Source organism: Sylvia atricapilla, chromosome 4 (genome assembly GCF_009819655.1).
Source record: "Sylvia atricapilla isolate bSylAtr1 chromosome 4, bSylAtr1.pri, whole genome shotgun sequence".
Lineage (NCBI taxonomy): Eukaryota > Metazoa > Chordata > Aves > Passeriformes > Sylviidae > Sylvia > Sylvia atricapilla.
The window spans coordinates 10,338,518-10,355,495 of NC_089143.1; the positions used below are offsets into that span (position 1 = coordinate 10,338,518).

A 16,978-nucleotide genomic window follows, 5' to 3' on the forward strand; every position below is an offset into this window, starting at 1 on the left:
TGAGGGGAAAATGACAGAAAATACTGTTCTCTTATGTGAAGGGTTCTGCTATTTCAGGAAATGTGAAAAAAGAGATCCAACATTTTTATAGCATAGGAAAGAAGAAGGAAAACCTAATCTCAGAGAAAGGAAGTACACATTTATGAATAACTGCCTAAATGATTGATTTGAACAAGAATCTGAATACAGGGCAAATGCTGATTAACTTCTATGAACTTATGGAAATTTAAAAAAAAAAAAAAAAAACAACGAAGGAAAAGAGGTGGACAGTATAGTGGGTACAAATGTGACAGTGATCCAAGCAGCTTAGACTCTTTAAAAGTGGAAACTCTGTCATGTCTTCATGGATCAAGTTTGTTGGCCGGTAACACACACTGTCTGCATCATAGTCAGACCATGCATTTGTTTGGAGGTTTTTTCCCTTCTGAGTTAGTTTACTATTTAAAACCTCTTGGAGCTTGGTCTTTCCATTTCGCTGATCTACACTTACACTTCCTTCCCCTGGGAGATATCACCTGCAGCTACAAAACCCCCAAAGGAAGCTTCAGCATCAACTGAAGGCCTCACAGGGAAGAGTTAAATCTCTCCTAAAACCAGCTCTGCCAAACTTCATATTCTGGACTGGAAGCAACTAGCCTCGGAATGAAAACACAAAGATTGAATGCTGACAGCATAAAAGAACTCTAGAAGACCTCCTGTTAGCAGTGTTAATTAATATTTAAAAGTTGGTTTACAAAAATTATTATAATTTTAACCTCAGTTCCCTATTTTATAGAACTTCTGGCTACAAAAAGGTGTGAACCACAAAATTTACTGCATTTATTATACAACAGTTTCCAATATTAAACACAGTTAAATGCAACTCTTTTCCTCTGTCACTGGAAAAAAAGGATTAACTGTTTGAAATCTTGGGCAAATTAACAGTACAAGAATTAAAATATGTAATTGTGTTCTAATAGGTAAACTCATTCATGGTGTTCTAAAACGAACACAAAAACTACAAAATAAAAACAACTGAGAGCAATGCATTAAAATAATCAATAAACAACTTACCAAAACTGTGTGAGCAAATACTTCTTTTTATCTGGATTTCTGAAGAGACAAAAAACAGTTTGCTGTAAGTATATGCACATAATCCAATATTTTTTTTTTCACATACAATTAAGCTCTGAAAGAAGTTTGAAGTGTCTGTTTCAGATACTTCCTAAAGATATGTTCAATGATCTCAAACAGCTAACCTGCAGCATCCAGAAGAGCAAGAACAGGAACTAAGAGACTACTTTAAAAATGACTGGGGGAAAAAAAAAAAGAGAGTAAAATGAAAGGCTGGAAGTATTTCTCTGTGTACAGAAACCATGCATATTCCAGCTCCTAAGAGACAGAGAAAAATAAATACTCCATCTTGCATTTTCATCCAGGGCACACTGAAGCTAATGCAACATTTTCCTCTCGATTTCAAGGAGCTTTGGCTTGGATCCTTTAGCTCTTCTTCTGTCGTATTCAAAGCAACAGAAAGATTTATGTTTTTCTCAATTTCCTCTCAAATTTTCACTACATCTGCCTGCAGTAGGGTCACGGGGAGAGGCAAATATAAGAACAAGAGTAAACCAATTACTTTTCTGCCTTCAAAAATGCAAAATGTGGCACAGTACTTATTAATGTCAAAGGAAAGTTAGACAGCAATGCCTCATGGTCTGTATTACATCTGGAAGACAATCTTCTAGCCTGTATAAGGAGAATATACCTACTCCTCTTGAGATTTGGAAATACAAAGTGCTTATAGTGAGCAATTCAGGTTGAGTTGAAGGGCTGAAGTCAGAATCCTCTCGCAACCATGAGCCTACAGATGTGGACTTTCTTCTCACTTATACTCTTTATACATCAGTGCAACTCTGTGACTTTAATGGAGCTATTCCAAATCAGCTGATGAGCAAGTGAGAGCAGAAAACTGGCTCGGGAGACTTGAGTTCAAGTTTTCAGCGAACAGAGCTAAAAACTCCAGTTCACCCCCATAACTACACTGGAGCTGAAGGCGCGCGTTAAAGGTTAACTTGGAAACCTCGTTATGACATAACACAGGCATCTTAAGCAATCCTGAGTGTGTAGAGACATGATAACTCATCGGGTGAGGATTGGGAGTTGAGGGGCAGTGACAAGGGGCCTGGACGAGGCTACCCAACTGCCAGAAAACAGCCTGAAACAGGAAAGAGCACCACATATGCCACTTGGAATGTGTGACGCAAACCCCAGCCTTGAAACAAAGAACAGGAAACAGCTCTGCTGGCTGTGCTGGGGAGAAAGCACAGAGAAACATTTAGGCGGCCCTCCCTGACCCTATATTCATGAGCAGCTGGAGTCTTTTAAAACAACAACAGTGGGTGGAGGTGTTTGTTCATTGGGTGTGAATGAAAACACTGTCCTTATGCAGGAGACCTGCCCTATTTACAAACAGACTCCCTTACCATGAGGGAGAAGGAGACTTTTAAGACACCACAGGTCAGGAGGATTCACTGAAACCTTCCCTTAGACCAGTTGGTTTATTACAGTATTTACACAATGCCAGTAGCTAAACAGAGCTTTGGCTTCATGACATCAAAGAGGCAGCGCCCAGCCTGGCAGTAAGTACCTTCTCTGCAGACAGAGCTGGGGGATGAGACCATTGCAGGAAGGATTTGTAGAGCTTGGGGCTGCTCCTGGACAGTGGCTCACTCAGGCTCAATACTGCTCCATAGCTGAGGACCAACGTCACTCAGTACACCCAAGAATATTTTTCTAAGCCATCGCATACTTAGCCTTCCACATCCCTGTTTTCATATGCACTCAGACTTCATTTCAGAATCTGATTTCCTATGAATTTACTGCTTTTATTTTTGACGCACCCGCATATAAAGCTGAATAAATGAAGTAAGCTGAAACAGAGGAATAGCACACCTTGTCTAGACTTCATGCAGTACAGTAACTTCAACACTTGTTTTCCTTCAAAGCTGTGGTTTCAAATACTCTCTCTTCTCTCAGATACCTTGCATCAGTTATTTATATGCCACGGGTGGGACATCTAATAATATCAAATGTGAGAATGGTACAGCAAATTACGTGGATGAGTACCATAGCAATACCAACAAACACTGTGGGGTTCCAGGCTTGGAGTAATAATGAACATGGGGTAAAATCTGGCTAGTACAGCATCTACACAGCAAGGTGTAGGTGTAGGTTTTATGCCAATAGTATCAGTTCCCTACTCTTTCATACTGAGTAACTGCAAATATGGGTAATTTGGTGATTGTATAACATCTCCAATATCACTGAGTCTTCAACTCACTCACATTTACAGCCTTATTTATCTGAAGGCTTTTGCTTTTAGCTAAACAGGTGTTGACTAGGTCAAACGTTCACAGTACCTGAGGGCTCCCTTGCAGTCCTGCAGCTTGGAGGAAATTTTGCTTGGATTCTCAGGGAAGGGAGAGAACATTTAGCATTCTTTCCTGCCCCCAGCCCTTGCCCTTACCCCCAGTCTCTCCTGTGATCTGTACCGTAACTATAACAGGGAAAAAACTACAAAAAATATTTGCCAGCTTGTACAAAAAAAGCCTACTCAAGTTAGCTTTGGGTTTTTTATATTTTGCTACTAGGTAATAACGATATACTCTTAAAAACACAAGGTAAAAGCTAATTTGAAATAAGCGTCTTCTGGGTCAGGTGGGATTATCAAATCCAGATGTTATTCCTCTCACACAAATACCAACTGCTCATGTGATTATCACGCCAGTATCTTTAAAGTATTTAACGGAAAAGTCACTAGTCTGCAGCCATGTAGTTCTGTCTTTTCAATACAGATAATGTATATTTATATTAGTTTAAATGAAGTCGAGTCTTCAGAGCTCTCCTACCAGCCACTCAAACTCCACTTTTCCCAACAATTAAACCTTCAGAGTTCAGTTCTATAAACAGTGGCACTTCCTGAATTTTCAAAGTGAGGAAGTGAATAAAACACAGTGGACAGTGCAGGTACAGTACCTGAATCAAAAAGGAAGTAAACAAAACAACTTTAATGTATTTTTTAAAATGTAATTCCTGAATGACTACTTGAGCTATTCCGAACTAGGTCTTTCTCCCAAGCTCCATTTAGGTGCTGTGATCTCCCAGCGCAGGTTCATGTTGTTGAGCCTTCCTTTGCCAGGGCTCCCCTAGCTGTGCCAGGCACTCACCTGACAGTGGTCCAAGGCAAGTAACTTCTATTCCCGTTTCGGTTAAAAACAAATAAATAAACAGAAATCCAGGGAAAAAAAAAAAAGAAAAAAGAAAAGAAAAGAAAAGAAAAAAACAGCAAAAGGCATCTAGGAAAGGGTACTCCTAACTCCACACTTCGCTGCTGTGCTGTCCCACGTTTTACCTTCGCCTGCATGGCGGCCAAGCGGTGCTAAGGTGACGTGACAATACGAGAGGCAGGCTTTTAGGAGCCGATTTCATCCTGGACTTCACCAAGAGTTAAATGGGGGACATGGCGCTTGCCGATCCGCTGCGGCTGGGACACGGCCCGGACGCGAGCTCCTGCCCTGGCATCTATCCATCGCCCGCGGAACCCAGCGAGCCCGCTATACTTTGCGCTGCGGTTCGGTGGGGCACTGTATCCCGCCCGGGATCCGGTCCCGCTTCAGCCTCCACCCGAAGAGGCGGCCGGCCCGGCGAGAGGCCCCGGGGGGCGGGCGGCCGCGGGCTCTCCCGCCGGGAACGGCGGCCCCCGAGCGGCCCCGCCGAACACACAGGTGCGCTGCCCGCCCGCCCGGCGCGGCCGACAGCGGCGGCCCTCTGCCCCCGGCCCCCGCCGGCCGCACGGCGAGTTCCCCAGGCGCCGTGGAGGGAGTCCTGCTGCCCCTTCCCCGCATCTGCGGCCTGACGGAGGAGACCCGGCTCCCGCCGCCCCCGGCGTGCCCGCGGCTCTCGCGGCACCACCTCGCCGCCCCGGGCTCCGCGCCGCTCTCAGCGCCTGGAAACTTTCCTCCTCCGGCACCTCCATCCCGCAGCCGGCACAGCCCGGCCCCCGCGTTACCCCCGCCCTCACACTTACGCTCGGCAGGCGGTGCGGAGCGCGCCGCGATTCCCTCGGCTCCCGCAGCGCCGGGGGTCGCGGTAGGTGGCGGCGGTGGGAGCGCTCCGATGGGACCGAGGCGCGAGGCCGGCGTGTCCCGCGTCCCCGCGGCTGAGACGCCTCAGCGCTGTCTCCGGGTCTGTGTGCGAGGAGGAGCTGCCCGCTCCCGCCCTCCGCCCGCTCGCCTTCCCCCCGGGCTCCTGGCACCGGGCCGCGCTGTCACATGACGCCGGCGCCGCTCGCCCTGCCAGGCTCCCCGGGCCGGCGGGGTGAGCGCTGGTGGGAGGGTCACGGCAGGGAGCGCGGCCGGGCGGGTCCCCGCCCGCGGGGTGGAGGCTCCGCCGAGGGGCCGGGGCGAGTCACCGCTCACAAGCAGGCGGGCAGGCACTGACTGCGCGCCCGCCCTGCCTCCCGGGGGCAGACGGCCTCGCACAGACACTAATTATCCCCAGCAGCCCGGGGAGGAGAGGGGAGGGGAGCGGGGCCGCCCCACCGACAAACCTGCCCGTCCGGCTCCTCCTCCCCGCCCGTGTGTCAGGCAGAGGCGTGCACCTGGCAGCGGCCCTGCGGCGCGGCGCACCCCTCCCTGCTTCCCTCCCTCCGCGTCCACCCCGGCCGACCTGCGGCGGCAGCAAAACAACAAGCAACACCCTGCGCCCGGGGGGAAGGAAGGGAGGTGCTCACGCTGGGCCGTTGCCGCCGAGCTGACTTCGCCGGCGGGGGCCGGGAAAGGGCGCGGGGCGGCGCGGAGCCGGGCGGAGGCTCCCGGCCCTGCCGCCGCGGGCTGCCCGCGCCGCGCCCCGTCGCGCCGGGGGAGGTGGCGGGGCCGGGCGGGGCCAGGGCTGGAGCGCGGCGGGCGTGGGGCAGAGGTGTCGGCCCGGCTCCACCCCGGCTTGGCGGCTCGCCGGCCGGGACCGCCGGCTGCTGAGGCCCGTGGCGGGGTGGTTTTTACAGCTGCGCTCAGCCCGTCGTGCCTCGGGTGCGCTGCCGCCGGAGGGAGAGGGGCTGGCGGGGAGAGGCGCTGCCGGCTTCCCTCGACTCGACCCCCGTTGCCAGAGGCGGCCATCCCCTCCCTCCCCTTCCCGTGCCGCCGCTACCCTCCCAGCGCTGTGTCTGGCCCCGGCCCGGGGCAGGGGTGTGTGTGACCCAGCCCGCCCCTGCTCCGGGCTCCGCCGGCGGCGGGGAGCGGTCCTGGCGGCCGCGCTGCGGGGCCGCTCCCGGCGCGGCGATGTGCGGTACGGCGGGCCGCGGGCTCTGCCCCGGGACTGCGCCTGCTGCTCCAGACGGTTTTCAGCGGAGTGCGCTGCACGCACCCTCTGTGAAATGGGAGGCACTTCGAGCCACACATAGACCGAGGGACTTCACCGGGAGCAATGCTTTTTGAAAAAATGTATCTTGGCTGACTGAGTCTGTTCCACTGGTTAAGGAAAAGTGCTGGTACTTATTCACTGTAGTGTGCTTACGGTGGTTTTAGTGTGCCATATGAAGTCATGTTCTCGCTTTACTGGTGTATGGAACCGAACCATGAGACCAAGAAGAGGCAAATGCTGCGCTTGGCAAGGCCCTGTCCAGTGCTAATGGCATGGACAGATGGAAAGCCAGTGGTACTTGTGGATGGACAAGTCACCAGGCAGGTCTTCACTTACATGCTCTGTTTCATGGGTAAATCAGTGGAAGGGACTATTTCCAGCTCAGCAGGACCAGTCTATGTATATAACTGTCTTAACAGGACCCAAGTGTAACATAGCTATTTCTTTGTATATTTGGGTTGAAATTTCTGTTCACTTTGATTATTGTTGACCCAATCGATTATGCTGTAAAAACAAAGCAAATAAGGAAGGGGAAAGGATGGGGAAAGTATTTTCAAAGACGCGGCTGTGCACACATGTTCAGACTATGTCTTTATTTCTAGGATGTTTTAATAAATCCCATTACTTATCTTGCTAGTCTGTATGGCTTTAAAAAAAGCAAATTAAGACAGCAATCTGACGCCCTGAAGGGTATGACTCAGTGACATAACAATAAATTGTAGTATCTCCTGCAAAGTAATTACACCATATCATGTCACAACAAGGTATTGTTGAAATACTATCATGTAGCTCATAAAGTGTCATTTTTTTATTATAAGTCTATAAAATAAACAATGCTGTGTTACACACATGGGCACAAAATATTTCATTAGGGCTGTGAAAAGGAGCTGCTGTAGTTTTCTTGCATGAACATGCTCAAGATGAAGTAGGTATGTCCCAGTTCACATTCTTTCATTCTGGGAACTAGTAGATATTAAAGAGCTAACTGAAACCCTTAGGTCAGAGGCAGAGCTGTTTTGATGTCAAATCTTGAGAAATGCCAAAATATTTAGTAGTAGCCAGCATGCTGCTCCTGCTGAAGTCACTGGCTTTTCTTTCTATTATCTAGCTCTGGCCTCAGATGAACCTGTTTTAATCTGGTGTAATTTTACTGTCTTCTTGTGAAGTGACAGAGGAGAGGGAGGATTGAGAATGATGCTTTTGCACAGTCAAGATTGTATATCTGCCAGCATTTTGTTGCCTTTCCATGTTTGTTTTGGCAAGTCCAAATCTTGAAGGGAGCAGAATCTTACTGATTTTAGTGGGAGCTGAAAAACCAGAAGGGAGAAGCTGGGAGCAGAGAGGGTCCTTGCCATCTGGTTACCATATCCAGCAGTTTTAACCAGGTCTGGAGGTGTTTCTAGATCAAAGGACTGGTTGATGGCAGCCCTTAACATCTTCTAGCACAGCACCTCTTCCATCTCTGCTCTACCCATCATCCCCACAGAATGACTTCTGTCTCAAAACGGAAGGTAGAGAAGTGGTATGCAAGTCCTTGAAAAAAAGGAAGAATGCTGCTTGGGTGTCCTTTAGTTTGTAGCATCTGCCATGAGCCTGTGCAACAAGATGGAGCATCTAACCAGATGGGGCCTTGAGGATCCATAATTCGGAGCATTAGGAAGAGTGTTTGCAACATGGTACAAGTTTCTGATAAAAGCAGAGAGGAAGTATTAGCTAGAGTGGGTTGAGGGGAAGGTATGGATCTCTGGTGTGAACAAATCAGTATTAAAATTTTAAATGAAAGGGTATAGCATGTTCAGATGTGTGTTAAAAGACTAAATCCAGCCATTTGTTGAAATGAACCCTTGCTACATTCAGCTAAATTGCCACTGTGATAAATGTGATTGTTCTGTCACATTTCTGACATATTCTGCTTCCCAAAATTCAGTTAAAAAATAAATACGTAAGAATTCTGTGTACTTTTTTGGTCCTTGATTCAGCTTCAGGTTATGAGGTGAATTGGAAGTAGTTTGCTGGATCCAAGCAGTACAAGAGTTAAGATGGCATTTCTTCTAAGTTGTTCTGTGTTACAAAATGTACTATATATGTAGTCAATGAGTGGTATTTATGTAGGGAAAATGTCCACTTCACCAGTGGGCTTTTTCCTCAGTCTACAGATACATGTTTGAGAGATTTGAATATCTGTGTATATAAACTTACTGTTCTGCAGCATTTCAGGTCAGATAGTCACCTCATACATCTAGTACTCACTGAATGGCTTCTGGAAGGAATGAGGGAGAGATCATCACATAGCCAGCAATATTCATTACTTTTATTAAACACAGTTCCCATTTTGGAAGAACCACAAATTTTACACTTAAAATGCTATTAATTTATTTAACCCCAAATGTTTAATCTCCACAATACAGTGAGGATACATGCTGTAAGTCCAAGTTGTTAGAAATACAGAAGTTGAGGCAGTATGAATTTGAATGGAAGCTTAAATTACTTAAAAGCTTAGGTATGTTTATGTTCAATGTACTTACCTGAGCTGGCTTAAAACCAGTCAGCTGGGGAACTGGTAGCAAGCTGGTGTGGCAGTGTGGACCCTGAAGCTATCTGGAAAACATGCCCAAAAAGCTGGGTAAATGCTTAAGTGGTTAGGCTGGCCTGAACTCAATGGCCAGACTACTACCAGTGCCCAAGACAGGTAATGTAGAGCTTGCCTGGCTGTGTATACACAGTGTTGCAGTCACATCACTTGTGACTATAGCATAGACATACCCTGTGAATTCTGTGACTCAGCCTTGTCTTCTGGCAGTTGACTCCCAAGCTCTTCTGGGAGTTTTGTGGCTAGTGTCAATTCAGTGGTCCGTGGGAAAGGCTTTTGCAGGTATTAAAAAACTCAAAGCAGAACATAAGGTTCGCCTTTATTGCACTGAAACGTCCCATGTTGTAATGGTGGGCTCTCATCTTGTAGCCACGTGAGCAGCCTGTGAGTCAATCTGCGTGTTTGCATAATTGGGTCCTTCTTGTTTGCTTGGAGGAAGGGCAAGGCGAGGGTGAGTAGCCAGTTCCTGGCTCTGTCATACAGGTGTGGACCAGAGGAAACCACTGGAGGAGCTTGGGCAGAGCTGGTATTGAGGTGCATGGGGCCTAGGGCAGAGGCTACTGTGTGAACCCCTCCCTGCATCTCTCCTGCCCACACATGGATGACGAGTCCTGCTGCCTGACCTGGCCCAGGTTCTTCCTCCTGCCTGTCCCTTTCTGTGGCCCGTGGACCAAGACAATTACTGTAGTTCCTTGCTCCTGTAATGAATTCACATTTTGTGCAGAGACTAATTTCAGACACCACAACACAAGGTTCTTTTGTGCTCACCGCCTCACACAAGGAAAGGATGGGTGGCATCTCTTTCTAGTTAAAACCAACAAGTCACACAAAAATCAGCTCTCTGCGGGCCAGCCCTCAAGCCTGCAGCAATCAAAATTACAGAGGCAACATGTGGGGACTGGGATGTGTGTGTGTTGAATTTCCTGTTATGTGTTAATGTTTTTAAGTCACCGGCATGATTTTGCTGCAGGTGGAATGCTTACTGAAGGCTGCTGAGCTTGAATTTTATTATTTGAAGTGTAGAAAGATGGTTGAATTTAGTAGTGGTATCCAAGATATAGTTGAGGGACACCTGAAGTTTCCATAGTAGAAAGAATAACAGCAATTTTGGAAGCAAGAGCAGATATATATGTGTGAAGATTGATGGGTTTGGAGACCAAATCTACATCAAGTATATACTGACATGAGCTCAAGATGATGTGTGGATGATGTTATGATTGAGAATGATCTTGTGTAGGTGCCTTGTCTCTTGATACTGTTCTTAAGCTTTATTTCTATAACGATGTTTTCCTCAGTACTGGGGCTGGAATTTCTCACAACAGGAAACAGAAAGATGGTGTGGTTCTGTCATACAAAAATATATGCAGTCAGTGGTTTGGTTATAAAAGATCTGTTGCTTTCAATCTATGTTCACTGTTCCTTCCCAACAGCAATGGAAAACGCATGGATAAAAAGCGAGTTACTCTGTTGACTTTCATTGTATAAAGATTTGTTCTGTGTTCCAGTATATGCTCTGGAAGTCTTGAAATGATGGTGTATTGGATGTCCATGGCCAGGTTTTGATAGTGAAGGGTGCCTTCTATGAGAAGCTGCCAGAAGGTTCCCCCATGTCCAGCAGAGCCAGTGCCAAATGGCTGCAGGACAGCTGTGCTGCTGGCCAAGGCTGGGCCAATTAGAAATGGTGGTAACGACTCTGTGATAACATATCTAAGAAGGAAGAAAGTTATTGTGCAGATGTAATTGCAGCCAGAGAAGAGTGGGGTAACAATATGTGAGAGGAACAACTCTGCAGACACCCAGGTCAGTGGAAAAGGAGGGGCAGGAGGTGCTCCAGGCACTGGACCTGAGGTTCCCCTGCAGCTGTGAGGTGAGGCAGCTCTGCCCCTGGAGCCTGCAGAGGACCATGGAGATGCTGAGATCCACCTGTAGCCTGTGGGAGAGTCCCACACTGGAGCAGGTGAATGCCTGAGACAAAGCTGTGACCCCTGGGAGACCTGTCCTGGAGCAGGGTCCTTGGAGAGATCTGCAGACCCATGGAGAGAGGAGCCCATGCTGGATCAGGTTTGCTGGTAGGATTTGTTGACCCCTTGGGGACCCCTGTTGGAACAGCCTGTCCTTGAAGGACTGCACCCCGTGGAAGAGTGACCCGTGTTGGAGCAGTTTGTGGACAACTGTTGGTTATGGGATGGACTCAGTGCTGGAGAACTGTCTCCTGTGGGAGGGAGCAGGGGAAGGACTGCTCTCCATGAGCAGTGGCAGAAAGATGTGATGAACTGACTATAATCCCCATTCCCTGTTTCTCTGTGCTGCTGGGGGAGGAGGTAGAGCTGGGAAGGAGGGAGGGGTAAGGGAACGTGTTTTTAAAATCTTATTTTACTTCTCATTATCCTGCTCTGATTTTGTTAACAATAAATTCAGTTAACATCTCTAATTCCAGCCTGTTTTTCCCATGACAATATTTGGTGAGTGATCTCTCTCTGTCCTTAACTCATGAACCCTACATGGTATTTTCTCTCCTTTGTCAGCTGTGGAGGGGAATGATAGAACAGCTTTGGTGGGTGCCTGGCATCCAGCCAGGGTCAACCCATGGTAGATGAGAAATCAAGAGAAGTAATTCTGCTCTTTACTATTCTCAGAAAATCTTGTAATGCACCAGTTAGATAGAAAGTGGGATTGTTAAAAGATGGAAGTTGACTTTGCTGCACAAAAAGTAATTTAGATGTGTCAGTGTATGTCTATTGAGGGTCCCTATAATGTAAAAGTCATTTGACTTTGCTCAGTTAAGCAACTCAGTGGAGTAATGCCAGGTTACTCCTAGGGGAAAACCAGGTCTTGGATCTTTCAAGAGATAGTTAAGGCTATCTAAGTACAGTAACCTATAGTTAAAGCTGCTAGACCTTCAGTTATTATTTATTTCATTGACTAATGGGAAAATAGATAAATTTTAATAATTTTGTTGAGATTTTTTTCTGTTGTTGTTTAATTTAAGAATTTATTTCCCCATTTTGTTGTCTTTTTTTATGTATGCCTTTATATAACTTGAGTAGGAGACAGATTGATCTTTGGAGGTTTCATATATCCAGACATCACAGGTTTTTATGTGTTCTGCAAGAATGAAGGTTTTGGGTTTAATCTGGTGATTGAGAGCTGTTTTAAAATGAGGAGAATGTTAACACTCCTTTCACATTTGGGGACATTGTTTGCTTGTGTAGTTTAGGATGTACTGTCAGGAATTAAAGAGTCCAGTTCAGGTCTGATGTAACTCCATTGACTTACTGGAATTTCCACAGTCACAAATGACTCATAATGCTCAATACTCAAAAACAAACTCCAAAAGCATGCAATTTTGGGAAACAATGTTTGGTTTGTTGTTTTGGGTTTTCTTCTCTTGCAAAGCTGGTATTGTAAGAAAAAGATATACTAGAATAATTTCAAAAGTTAATATAGAACTAAAAAATATTGAATCTCTTTTACTCTAATGTTACTGAATACTTACTGAAAAGTTAGCCCATTTCTTTTCTGAATTGTGAGGCCCTGAATTTACTTATCAGACAAAATGTGGAATTGAATACATTTGACAGAAGAATGTACTGAAATTGGTAAAGTATTGGTTCCTTCTCTTGCTCTTTGAAAAACCTTTGCAGACTCTGACCAGTTTGAACTAGCTGCCATCTTTAGCTGATTTTCATAAATTAAAAATATCACTATATAGAAGAGTATTTCAGTAAAGGCTGTGACAGCCCAGGGAAGAAATGGTGTCAGGAGATCTAAGAGCAGCCTCCTGAGTGCTGGAGGTTACTGAGGAGGTGAAACTGAAGCTGAGGAGCCCAGTGTGGACATGGGAGACAGTGGTTTCCTAAAAATTAAGGAATGGGGGAGGGGAATTCTAGACAAAACAAGAATAAACATTTTTCCCTTGTGAAGTTTTGGAACAGGTTGCCCAGAGAGGCTCTGAAATGTTTTCAAAAGGTTTTCAGGATCTGACTGGACAAAGTCTAGACAAATCCATGCTAAACTCAGAACCTGTTCTGAACAGGAGTTTGGACTAAATGACCTCCTGAGGTCCTTTCCAGCCTGACCAACTCTGTGATTTCTTTGCTTCTGCATTAAGTACCACTGTTGGGGGAAGATAAGGATCGTTATGTACTTTAAAATCAGGCTGTTCATGGCAACTTCTAGCTGTAAAATGTTGTACTTTTTAAAAAGAAAATGTGAATGAGAACAAATTGGAGGTTAAAATTATCATAATGCAGGCATTAACAACAAAGTAAGGGAATAGCCAGTGGCTACTATCTTACATACCTGTATATGGTACTACATGCTCCAGCAAGAATGGCATCTGTTGTGTAAAAACAGAGAACAAGTTTTAACCAGCAATAATATATATTTTTATTCACTGCCTATTCTAAGTATTAAAAGAAAAAAAATCTGGGAAAATACATAATTCCAAAAATTTAAAAAAATTCTATCACCGTGTCTATTTTTTTAACATAACTGCTGTTTTTATGATACTTCCAAACTACTTTTGTAAGACAATGATATTTAGAATTTCAGTGTCTATGAAAAATGATTAATGGGGTGATATCAGCTATAGTGTGAAATATAGATCTCTTCCACGAAATTTAATTTCTTTGCCTTCTACACAGATATCTAATAATGTCATTATTGATCCTCCTATTTTAATGAAAAGTGATTTGACAGAAAATTTTAATTGCATACTTAGCAATATAGTGTCTGCAATAAGAAAAATCTCTCTCTCCATCTGCAAAATTCTATACTCATAAATTAATGGGAGAAAATGTCTGTTCAATGACTATTGCTTTGACCACCTGTGCCTCACACGTCCAACTACAGAATGAAGGCTAGATGAAATTTCACTTATTCAGTATGGGCATATTCTTTGGGACAGTACAGCCAGCAGAAACTTGAGATGAGGATTATCTTGTAGGTCTGGTTTTTCGTCCTAGCTAGGGTGTGTTACCTTAATAAGTAAGCCAAATAATTACTTATTTACAGATTCAGCAAATAGTAAGGTCACACTGGCATTTCTGAGCAAAGAATGACACTGAACTGACTGGTTAAAGTGGCTTAAATTTATTTGAACTACTCCAGCTGTAGTTATAATTCAAGCAAAGCCATAAAGAATTGTAAAAGTAAAGGTACTGAGATAGAAGGGGATGTGGCATTCAGAACATCCGAAGTCATGGGGGTTTACTTCGTAGGTATCCTGCCTACAGCTCAGTTTATGGTTCAGGATTTCATCAAGAAAGTGAGTGACATTAAAATGATGTGAAAGTAAAGAAACTATTTCACAATATGTGCAAGTCTTTCAGTTGTGCTCATAGGTTCTTCAATGCAATAGGAAAAACATTTGTACAGTGTGTTTTGCCAAACACCTTCACAATATTTCATGAATCAGATAAAACCTTCACCAGAAAAACCTCTTCCAGTCTAAGCTTTGAGGAAAAACTCACCATTTCTGTTCCTTAATCTACATCACTTCATACCAGTATTACATTTTCAAAAAAGACTAGGTTCTTTTTTTTAAAGTCCTCAGGTTTTCAGGGTGCATCTTGCAACAATTTTGAAGGAATCAGGTTGTTAAAAAGTGGGAGTCATGGTTTAATCCCAGCTGGTAACTAAGTATGACACAGCTACTTGCTGCACCCTAGTCCCCAGTGTGATCAGAGGAGAACTGGGGGAAAAAGGTAAAACCTGTGGGTTGAGATAAGGATAGCTTAATCATAGGAATAAAATCTAGTAATAATAATAATATTGTAATAATTTAATGAAGAGGGAGGCAACAAAAAGAAGAGATAGCAAAGTAAACCCCAAGAAGCACAAGTGATGAACACTGTAACTGTTCATCAGGTGATGAATGTCAGTGGTGATGAATACCCCTGAGCTGTGACTGACCCCTCCCCTCCCCAGTTTCTATACTCAGTGTGACATTCTGTGGTATGGAACCTCTCTTTGGCCTCTTTGGGCCAACTGTCCTGGCCATGCTTCCTCCATGCTTCTTGTGGACCACCTTGCTGGCAGAGGATGGGCAGCTGAAAAGTCCTCGACTTAGAGGAAGCACTGCTCAGCAACAACTAAAACATCAGTGTGTTATCGACATTATTCTCAGACTAAATCCAAACCCCAGCCCTGTACCAGCTACTTGGAAAAAAATCAACCCTATCCAAGCCAAAACCTGGGTGGTAGGGGAGTCAATACATCATAGAAATTGTTCTCTATTGGCATTTCTCAAGGCAAAGTGGGCTTTTAAAAATTTGTTTGTTTTGTAGGGTTTTTTGTGAGGGATTTAATTTCACTTCATTGTTAGTAAAAGAAGGTGGAAATAGAATTGAAATGTATGTATCTATATCTGTGTACTATAAACACTGGAGTCAGGACGTCCTACTTGCCATCTCAGTGCTAGATCATTTGCTACCCCTCATTACATAAACCCTGTTTTTTTTTTTTTTTAATGTACAAATGCAGTGGACCTGTGTCTGACCTGTTTTACATGCTTTGGGAAAAATCTACTAACTTAAGTGTGTGCTTATTTCAAACGGTGTTGGAGACTTTCAAGTACAGCACTATACTCATAGCTTGTGAAGAGTATCTAAATGGCCTCTATTTAATTAAAAGCTACATATGGGTCAAAAGCTCTGGTATCAGTATAGAGTTGGCAGTGAGATAGAGCTGTGAGATATAAAACTGGGGTGGCAGGTATATGCAGGGAAGGTGAAACAAGGCTTCTGTTCACAAAATCTGCTTGTCTATATTATTGCCATGTGATGTTGATTAATTCTTACTTCTGGTCCTAAATGGCTGTGCCTGATGTCTCTGTCTTGTTGAACTCTCTCCTTGTTTCACTAAAGAAGCAGCAGCATCTGCACTGGTTGTAAAGGGACTATTTGTAGCAGTTGCCAAGAAAGGCAAGATTCCAATGGACACAAATTTAAATATAAAGCATTTGGGCATTTTATATGCCTGGGATGCAGGGCATTTCCATTTCAGCTCTCCTTCAGTCCTTTTCTTTAGACATTGATGACAAGCATCACATCCTCGCTATGGGAATTTCTTTCCTGCAGCTCTGTGAAATAGGGAAGCACGATCACCATTTTCAGGAAACTGGTAGTGCGAGCAGGGAAGTGTGAAAATTACAGTGTCTGAATTTGTAGACACTCAGTTAAATGTTCAAATGTTCAGAATTGTGGATTTAGGCTTCAATGCTTCAATGTTTCAAGACCTGAACCTGGCTTTGTTGGAAACATTGGGAAAGCAGTGCACCAGGTGTCCACTTGGAGTTCAGTTGCATTTGGTGGAGCAATAGAGAATTTCTAGGCTTTGAGGATAGTGGACTTTTCCTAAGCAGTTTCCTAAATTATGAACATAATGAGGGGAAAAGCCAAATCAATGTATAAATTGGTTTAGAAACTTCTTTTTCCCTACCATATGATAAAGAAATATTCATGAGTAATAGAAAAAAGCCTGAGGCCATGAGCATACTACCATGGTTAGGTAACATTGCTCAGAGTTTGTGCTGAGGAAACTGGTGGTTTTTGAACTGTGTTTATCCAGCCACCACCACAGATCTTGGGCACAGAGACAGCAGTGACATAACAACTGACTAGCTCTGCTTTTTGGGCTAGTTAACTTGTGTGCTTGGCCACTGACACCCTGGGCCTAGACTTAGCTTCTTCCAAGAAGTTGTATACACACTGGTTTGTGTACACATCATTGTCCTGAACAGTCCAGACGAATGCAATGTACCTTCATTCCTGTTTCCAAGCTGTGGAGTGTCTGCTAGTATGTGTTGCTGTCTCTCTCTGTCTGAACAAGATCTGCTGTTACCCTTTCAATATTGTTTATGACTATGTTTCACCCAGTTGTTCCCAGATGCTTCAGCCGTGTTCTGTCCCATATGGGCCTCAGGGCAGGCACACAGCTTCCCAGACCTGGAGAGAGGTGTGAAGGGTACCTTTCCCTCCCAGCACTTTT

At 44.8% G+C, this 16,978-nt stretch overlaps 1 protein-coding gene across 4 annotated transcripts in view; it reads right to left on the bottom strand.

Moving 5' to 3' along the window:
* The window catches only part of KLF3 (KLF transcription factor 3), a 27,935-nt gene extending 22,210 nt beyond the window's left edge, over window positions 1-5,725 (bottom strand). For 2 of the 4 annotated variants that reach the window (XM_066317112.1, XM_066317113.1), the window contains exons 1-2: window positions 5,066-5,618; window positions 1,054-1,092 (exon numbers count right to left, since the gene is read on the bottom strand). The gene's annotated coding sequence lies outside the window, so the exon portion shown is untranslated. Of the gene's footprint in view, window positions 1-1,053; window positions 1,093-5,065; window positions 5,620-5,706 lie in introns of those variants that run through there. The other 2 variants (XM_066317115.1, XM_066317116.1) reach the window with 2 other exon arrangements.
* Between the last annotated feature and the right edge of the window lie 11,253 nt (window positions 5,726-16,978).